An 8,587-nucleotide genomic window follows, 5' to 3' on the forward strand; every position below is an offset into this window, starting at 1 on the left:
TTTGGAGAATATAAAAATTAGTGAAAGGGAATAAAGGGAAAGGAGAGAAAATGAGTGAAAGTATCAGTGAGGGTGACAGAACATGAGAGACACCTAACTCTGGGAAATGAACAAGGGGTAGTGGAAGGGGAGGTGGGCAGGGGGTTGAGGTGACTGGGTGATGGGCACTGAGGGGGGAGCTTGGTGGGATGAGCACTGGGTGTTATGCTATATGTTGGCAAATTGAACTCCAATAAAAATAAATAAATAAATAAAAAGAGATGGCATGATTTTCACAGAGGGAAAGGGCAGAAAGGATATGAAAATCCTGAAAAGGGTGGTTGGGAGTTTGAATTTATTGCTGGGATGAATCGTAGGAGGCTCCTGTGAGTTACCTTGTTGTCAGTTTTCCCTTGACTTTCTCCGGATTTCTGCAGCCTTCACTGACTTTGCCAAAATTCCAGGTGCAAACCTTGGGTCCTTCACACTGTGCCCAGCCTGGTACTGTCTAATCCCAAAGCCCACATGATGTCCCTGCCTCTCTGCTCTGATGTTTCTTCATGTCCATATCTAATAGAAAAGAAGAACTCACATTGACCTCTAGGGATGGGAAGAGTAAAGCATGGAAGGCTTCCTGGAGGAGGGTGCAATTGAGATAGACTGGAATAAAATCTGTTAGGGAGATTTCCAAAGTCTGAGATGTCTAGAACTAAAGGAAAAGGCATGTGCATAAGACTAAATGCAGGAGTTAGGCATTGAGGGCTGGACAGAGATGTAGAAAGACACTAATATGAGCAAAGATTGGAGTAATTTAGCTGGACCTGGAGATATGGCGGTTTCTACTCATAGACCTGAGGAGAGTGGACAGGCTGCTGTCAATCATTGCAGGCTCTCCAATGGTGACGTTTGAGGGCGGGGCCATGGAAAGGGGGTTAAAACAGCTCTGTCACGTGACCAAGTGCGTTCAAATCTGGATTGTACAGTGCAGCTTCCGTAGACCGTTCCAGTCAGTGCTGACGGAAAATGGCGGTTGCTTTTTCTCCGATCTCAAAAAATGTAAGTTTAATTTACTTTATTTCATACTTGGCTGTTTGTGTGTGTGATTTTGAGAGAAGCGGGTAGATGGTGGGTCCTAATATACTTTGACAGATGTGTCTTTTGGGCTTCTCAATTGACGACAAGAGAAGGCCCATTAGCGGCCTCCGGTCGAAATGTTACCATTTACCTAACAACATGCTGGCCGCCAGGGAGCTGATTTTGCTTTTGATTATCCAGTGTTGTGGGATGGATATTGTCACCGGGAATTGTTGAAATCTTGGTCTTAGCCATTTTAATGAAGTATCTTAGTGACAGAATTTGTTACTTCCGATCTGAAAAAAAGGGAAAGTAAGGCACTAAGGAGCATGTGTGTGATTCGGATGGCTGATGCTTGCCTTTGAAAAGCACGGTTGAAAAAAAAGCACAGTTTTGTTTTTCATTTAACAACATGACTGTTTAATATCATTTGCTTCAAAATTGGAATGGTCTTCTTCATATGTTGCCTTAAAAGGGGAAACAATCCTGATAATGTGAAATGAGTAAACATCCACAAGGGTGGCTCAGGGATTGTTCACTGACCAATGGGAATTTTCTTCAGGCATCATTGAACATTGCATTTTTATGTAATTGTGTATTTAATATCATGGTATTCAGCCGAGGGTTGTCCAGAAGCTTTTTCGTGTGTTTTCCATTAAAAAAAAAAGTGTCATGTTATTTACAAGTTTCGAATAAGAAAAAAAGCAGTCTGGTTGGCAAGACCTTGTTGCTTTAAATCCCTGATGGGAATCATGCCTGCCTGGGTCCTGGTTCTTATTTTATTTTATAATATAACAGCGGTGGGTTTTTTCCCCCCTATGATTCGCAACGTTGCAGTATTTGAGTTTATTTAATTTCTATTTTGGCTGTGTTTCAGAAATATTCTCCAAATGAAAGTATTCTCAGTGTGCATTTTTGGAAATAAACTGTCCAGCTGGACTTTAAAAGTTTTACACTCTGAATGTCCCTTAGCCGCTCTTGTTAGCTAACGCTGAGCACTGTGTTGGCGTTTAAGTTTACATGTTCATCTTAATGCATTCAATTGGATTTTGATCCCAGTGTTTCTCATATATTTCCTTTAAATGGTTTGGTGTAAATTTCAATTTACAGGGGAGTAATTTAACGTCTGATTGAGTGCCTTAAGTTTATAATATAAACTTTAATGTTTGACATAATTTATTTTGTTAAATTCTGGTCTTGTTCTATATTGATAAATTCTCTGAAAAATAAACGTTTTGGCGGGGGGCGGGGGCGGGTGCAGGGGCTGGCTTGCTCAGTGGGTAGAGCCTGCAACTCTTGATTTCCGGGTTGGGAGTTGGGGCCTCACATTAGGTATACAGATTACTTAAAAATAAAATCTTAAACAATATTAATAAACGTTTTGAGATACTTTAAAGTTACAGTGCAGTAATTGTAATCAGTTGGTTAAGTCTTTGACGTTTTATGACAATAAATGCTTTTAACCATCTGATGCCTGCCGTTAGTAGAGTTTGGGATTGTGTTTTACAGAAGAATTGTGTCTGGTATCACTTTATTCTATTAAATGTTGGTTCATAAGCTTTGTGTTAAAACTTTTTCACTTACAAATGAGAAAAAGTGTTTTAATTTTGTGCTTCTTGCTTTACGACAGTTACTGGCTGCCGGCGGTCCGGTAGCCCAACTTTTCATTTTACCATTAAAATGTTTCATTTTATTTTGCCATTAAAATGTGTGAAAAAAACCGAGTCCTGTGTCTTTTATTTCATAGTTGTACTTAAGATAAAGTTTTTGTTTTAAATGTAAAAACTTAACAGACATTGACTCTCTGGGCGGTTGTTGTTTTACGACAGTGAATTCCCGGAAGTGCCTGTCACCGGCCATTGAATTCCGGGAAGTGCCTGTCACCGGCCGTTGCCAGAGGTCGTTGAGTTCCTTCTGGGGTTCTATTTCTCACAATAATTGACGTTGATTATCAACTTTATGAGGTTCAGTAGTGTTCTTTAGTGCATTTCCTTTGAAAATCGTGGAGCATTTTCATTTACTAAGAAGGAAATTCATCCCCAGAATGAGTGCTCTCTGTTCTCTAGAAGGGAATGGCCCTTGCTGGTCATCCTGCACACTTTTGAAAATTATTTTAGAACTGTAATTGTGGGAAAAAAAAGAACTGTAATTGTGCATGTGACATATTGTTATTTCTTTAAATGATGGCTTATGTGCTCCTTCCCAGGTGTTCTCCCATAGGAAAAAAAAATTACTTATGTAATTTCTGTTTACAAATAAGGACACACTGGTTTATGTCCTGAACAGTTTGGCCCAGGACAACTCCAATCCTCCTTGTTTGAGGTCCTGGGCTAGACTGGATTTGCTAGTCTCCTTTCCTCCTACCCCACCCCAAACACAGAGGTCCCTGCCTCTTCAGCCACAAGAGCTGACTGTGCCTTAATGCCTCTAGTGCTAGCATATTGGCTTAAGAAATAGTCAGTGCCAGTCTATTTATGTGTGACACCTAATGTGTATTCAAGGGGAGAATTAAAGGAAAGCTGTTGCTTTGCTCAAAACCCTAATCACTAAGAGTAACCTGATACTTGGTATTAAGTAAGAAAGTTACTTCCTTTTGATAATGTGTGATAGTTGAGTTTGCCTTATTAGCCTTTTTGCTGGTCAGTTCTTGATACTGACTTGAATTATGCATATTATCTCCTGTAGAAATGATTTAATGACTCATATTGGTGGAACACTATAGATCTCTAAATGTACCTTGATTACCTTTAGACATGTGAAAGATTCATTGCTGGTATTTGGGTTTTACTTTATCTGTCCTTGTTACTGAATCAAACCACAGATAGAAAAAATGGAATTTTGAGACCCTCCCCCTTCTAGCAAATAACTGATGATACTTCTCAATATAATACTGAGTAATTCCCCTATGATGTTTGATTAAAGCAGGATGAACTATGGTTCATTTTGAGGGGAAAATCAGGCCTCTAAAGCAGCAGTCTTATCTTGTGGTTTGATTCATGCAGTTCCTCTCTTACATTATCTTTCACTCTTTTGGCCTACTTCACACAGGCTGCATGATTGGGTACTCTGGCCCCACCAACCACTTTCAGAAATTCCTCTGGATAAGGGAAAGTGGAAGTTTGCCCCATCCACTCATCTTATGAGTTTCAAAGTTACCTAATTTTCCTGCAGTGGTGCTAAGCTGGCCTCCCACAGGTAAGTCTCTTTGTAGATTTACCACTTCCTTTAGGATCTGTGATGCAATCTGGTCAGCCTATAGGCCTGTAATGCGAGGAGAGGACCTAGACCTAGTAATCCAGAGTAGCCATGCAGGTAAGTACAAACTTATGTTGTTGTGTTGAGGCCACAGGTGTTGAGTGGAGAATAGCACCTGTCTCCTCTCGATTGTATCATTGTTTAAGATGTTGTTGATATGCCTTCTATGAGTCTCTAGATAGGAACTTTAAACAGTGGCAGGATCAGTTTCTAGGCACTACTTATTAACTCAGTGGTAGGTAATATGTAGGTTAATACTTCTTTAAGTATTTGCCCTTCCATACCCTGTTAGCTATTTTGGGGTGGAGGAGGCTTGCAGATGTTGCTCATTTGCTTTGTAGATGTTGCTGAGACCACCCATTGTGTTTCATTCACAATAAATTTCTAGTATCTGAGTCTGAAAGACCCTTGGCTCTTTCTTGCTCTTATCTTTGAGCCTCAGCTTCCACATTTGCACAATGGAAGTCACACCTTGCTATCAGGGATGTTGTGAAGATCAAGAGTGATAATCGTTAGTAAGCGTTCAGCACACAGGAGGTACCAAAGGAATTAGAATACATTTTCAGAATCCATATATTGGAGCAGAACATTATAGCTTGGTTTAGCTCCTCTCCCTCTCCCTACCTGTCCAGACCCCACTTCCACTTCATTTCTTAGATTTTTTTCCATAGTTTCAGTTAAGTGTTTGTTTCCTTTCACAGGGCCAGCAAGTATCCTCAGAGAGTATTGAGCATCTCTTTGGAAATCAACCTCTTTAATTCTGCTATGATGCCAGGAGGTTGCTGGGCAACACAGACTTTACCTTGCTCTGAGCTGCTGTCTTTTCTGGCTCACGTGGACATCTTACATTGAAGCTGATGTGGCTCAGCATCAAGTTGGGGCTACAGGGTGCTTGTTAACTGGCAGTGCCAAAAAGTTATCTTTTTCCTTCCCTGTATAAAATTACTTCTTTCTGGGAAGTGGTTCATTTGTTGAAAGTCAGGTGAAGACTTTTGACAGTTGAGTGCGAGAGTGTTAAATACAAATATGAATTACTCTTGGCTTATTGACTTAAAATAAGTCAAAATAAGTTAAAAATAAGTCACATGTTGAGGATTCCAAGAGAGTAACTCTAATTGGTTGCATTCTCAAAACCAGGACCCTCAGAGAAAGAGAAAATGACCCTTCTCAGAATTTAAGGGAGGATCTAACTTGGTGGTTCTTTCCCAGGAGCCCATATTATTTGCCTCATGAGGCCTGTACTCAGTAGATGTCTATTTAGCAGCAGGAATGTTAATGTGCTGTAAATTCTTAGTGTAAAGTATTCCATGTCAAATTTGTGTTTGCCTTAAGTGTTTTTTTCATTCCTCTGGTTTATGTGGGTGATGGAAAGAGGATGAATATTGAACACTTTAAGGAACAACCTTTGAAATGGAGTATATTCATTGTTACATTGGTTCCCTGTTACATGCAAACTTTTTGATGGCTCCATAATATTTTATTGTATAAATGCACCACATTTTTGTTATCCATTTATCTTGTTGATGGATGCTTAGGTTGCTTCCATGTCCTAACTATTGTGAATAATGCTGCAATGAACTCTGGGATGTAGATATCTCTTTGGGATAGTGGCTTCATTTCCTTTATATAAATATCCAGATCTGGGATTGCTGGATCATATGGTAGTTCTATTTTTAATTGTGTGAGCAGCCACCATACTGTTTTCCATAGTGGCTCTACTGATTTATGTGGGTAAACACATTTTTAACTAAATGGTTTTCATGGTTGGTGCTCCAGCCACTTCTGATTGTCTGTTCTTTTAAGGAGAAGAACTGTAGGGGTTAGGGGCTCAAAAAGGGGAAGGGACTCTCTGATCAGGAGAGCTGGAATGACTGACTAGATGTGCTCCTTCCTTCGGGTGCCTAAAACCTAGAGATGGGGAGAGGGCTGGGAAGAGAGAGGCCCTCCCTCTGTAGAGCTGCTCTCAGAGGACAGGGGGATATGGGTCCCCAGTGTGAAAGGTGTATTGGACTTTGTGTTCAACAGTGTCTTCTGCCCACTTCCCCATCCCTGGCACTACTTGGGATTGGCATAGCTGAAGGACAGAAGACAACAGTGCACATTGTTGAATGTCACATGAGAACATATGACCCTCTGGCAAAGATAGAATTTTTATGATAGAATTTCCTTATTTTTCCACCTTCCCTGAGAATTTTGGACTCTGCTGAGGAAGGCTTTGTTGTTTCTCCCTCATTATGTGCATTGCTTTAGCCTTTGAAAAGTGGCTCAAGGAATGGTGGCCCTTCCCCCATACTGTCTTCTAGAACAGTACTCTGAGGGAGTCTTTTTAGAGGCAACTGCTGTTGTTTCTGGTGACTAATTGTGTGTGGTTGATTTGACTGCTCAGTATTTCAAATTGATAGTGACCTGTGTTGCCAGGGAGAGACTAATGAAGGTGAACTGATGTTGCTGGTATGTTTTTCTAATACACAGGCCAGACACTTCTTCCCTCGACATGCCCATGGCTCAAATGCCTTGTTAAACTCCTACAGGAAGTGCATACTGGCAATGGCAGCATCTGGGGCTTGGGAAATATTGGGTCACAGGGAAAACATTGTCTATGGGCAGTTGTTAGGCTTCTGTGCTCTGACACAAAGGTGCTGAACAAATGAGGTCTACTATGCAGAGCAATGGCATATTTGGGATCAATAGGAATCCTGATTTTGCATATGGGAATGTGGTTGGAATTTTGTCCAAGCATTTTCTTGTTAACTTCCTACACTCTTCTGCTGACTAAACTCTGCACATTGGTGGGAAGACAAGAAGAGCGCATGGTTTCTGTCAGTGGACTGGACATGATACTGGAGACACTGCTTTAAGGGGATTTTGTTTCCAGTCAAGGAAACAAAGTGCTGTAAGCACAACAGTAAAGGATTCATGCATCTGTGTGTTGTACTGAGGCTACCAAATACCAAAGGGGTGAAAGCAGAAGGGGGAGTTGGAATTTGAGTTGGGGGTACTCTAGTTTCCCCATTGCAGCTTCTTGGTCACTTGATCAGTGAAATATGGGGTCCAGCAGGGCTATGAGTGCTCTCTAAGAGGGTAAGGAAACTTTACAGTGGTGGGGGACAAGGGACTTGGTGTGGAAGTTGTGGTGGGCACTGTAGATTCAGGAGTGTGTCTCCTGCATTTCTCTATTCTCCCATACTCCCTTTGGGTCAGCATAGCTGGGGGACAGGAGACCACTGATGGATACACTATGAGAAACTATGACTGTCTTGTATAGTTGAGACGTTCATTAGAATGACAGAGGATTATTCTCCACTTTCCAAGTGATGGTTTTGCTTACTGGTGTGGGTTCTGCTGTCTCATTTTAATTCTGTGTTACCGTAGGCCTATGAACAAAGGCATCTGCAGCCCCTCACCTGCTATCTTATTGCATGTCACAATAATCTGAGGCCTCCTTCTGAGGAGGAGCTTCTGTTGCTTACAGTGATGTTGTTGTCCAGAGACATTCTTTGTTGCCTCTTGGGCACTACCTTGTGGTGTTCATTCCCCTTTCTGTTTTTCTCAAGGGGGTAACTGAGTTCTCGGGCTTCAGCTGCCTAAATTGTCCCACCCCCTTTACCTAGTTCTTAGGCCCTGCAGGGCCCTTGGGGAAGTTTCTGAGTTGCAAAATTGGCAAGAGGCTTATCTAACTTTTTAAAAAGGTTTGCCTACCATGCACCATGCAAAGAGACAGGGAACTCAGATTTACAAGTTTTATGAATAAGGAGGTCCTCTCCCTCCTTTTGACGGGGATAATTTAACTTTAATTCTTATTTTATTTGCCCTTACAACATGCTACCAGGAGATACCAGGTCCCCTGGGTATTTGTGTGCCCCCCCCCCCCCCCCCCCCCCCCCGGACTGGTGAGTCCTGAGTACTGGCCAAAGTTAGGCCCGTGCAGAGAACTCCCTCTAGAGCATCTTGTGCCAGAAGCACCACCTGAGAGATGGTTAATGAGTGTGAGCAACTGTTTGTCCTTTCTCCTGCTTATGCTTATGCTCTTAGCCTTGCCTTTGTTTGGAAGAGCTCTCTGTGACCCACAGAGCCCACTGCAATGAGGATTGGAACTACAAACCTCATTTGGAGACGGTTTGACTAGATAGGCTGCCCTCAGGGGTCCATTGGCAATTTGAGCTGTACTTCCCAGCAGCTCATAACTTCCCTTTCTGAAGTGTACTGGTGGGCCGGAGGGGTCATTTGCCTACCTCGTGAAACAGAGGACCTGACAGAATACTTGTTAGGAGGGGAGAAC

The 8,587-nt window shown here is 41.9% G+C and overlaps 1 long non-coding RNA gene across 1 annotated transcript; it reads left to right on the forward strand.

Annotated features, from left to right (window-relative positions):
• The first annotated feature begins 806 nt into the window (after positions 1 to 806).
• LOC119868517 lies at positions 807 to 8,188 on the forward strand. Its single transcript, XR_005386458.1, has 3 exons — positions 807 to 1,035; positions 4,102 to 4,248; positions 5,010 to 8,188. It is a non-coding gene; the product is annotated as an uncharacterized LOC119868517 (long non-coding RNA).
• The last annotated feature ends 399 nt before the right edge of the window (positions 8,189 to 8,587 follow it).

Source organism: Canis lupus, chromosome X, assembly GCF_011100685.1.
Source record: "Canis lupus familiaris isolate Mischka breed German Shepherd chromosome X, alternate assembly UU_Cfam_GSD_1.0, whole genome shotgun sequence".
Classification (NCBI taxonomy): Eukaryota; Metazoa; Chordata; class Mammalia; order Carnivora; family Canidae; genus Canis; species Canis lupus.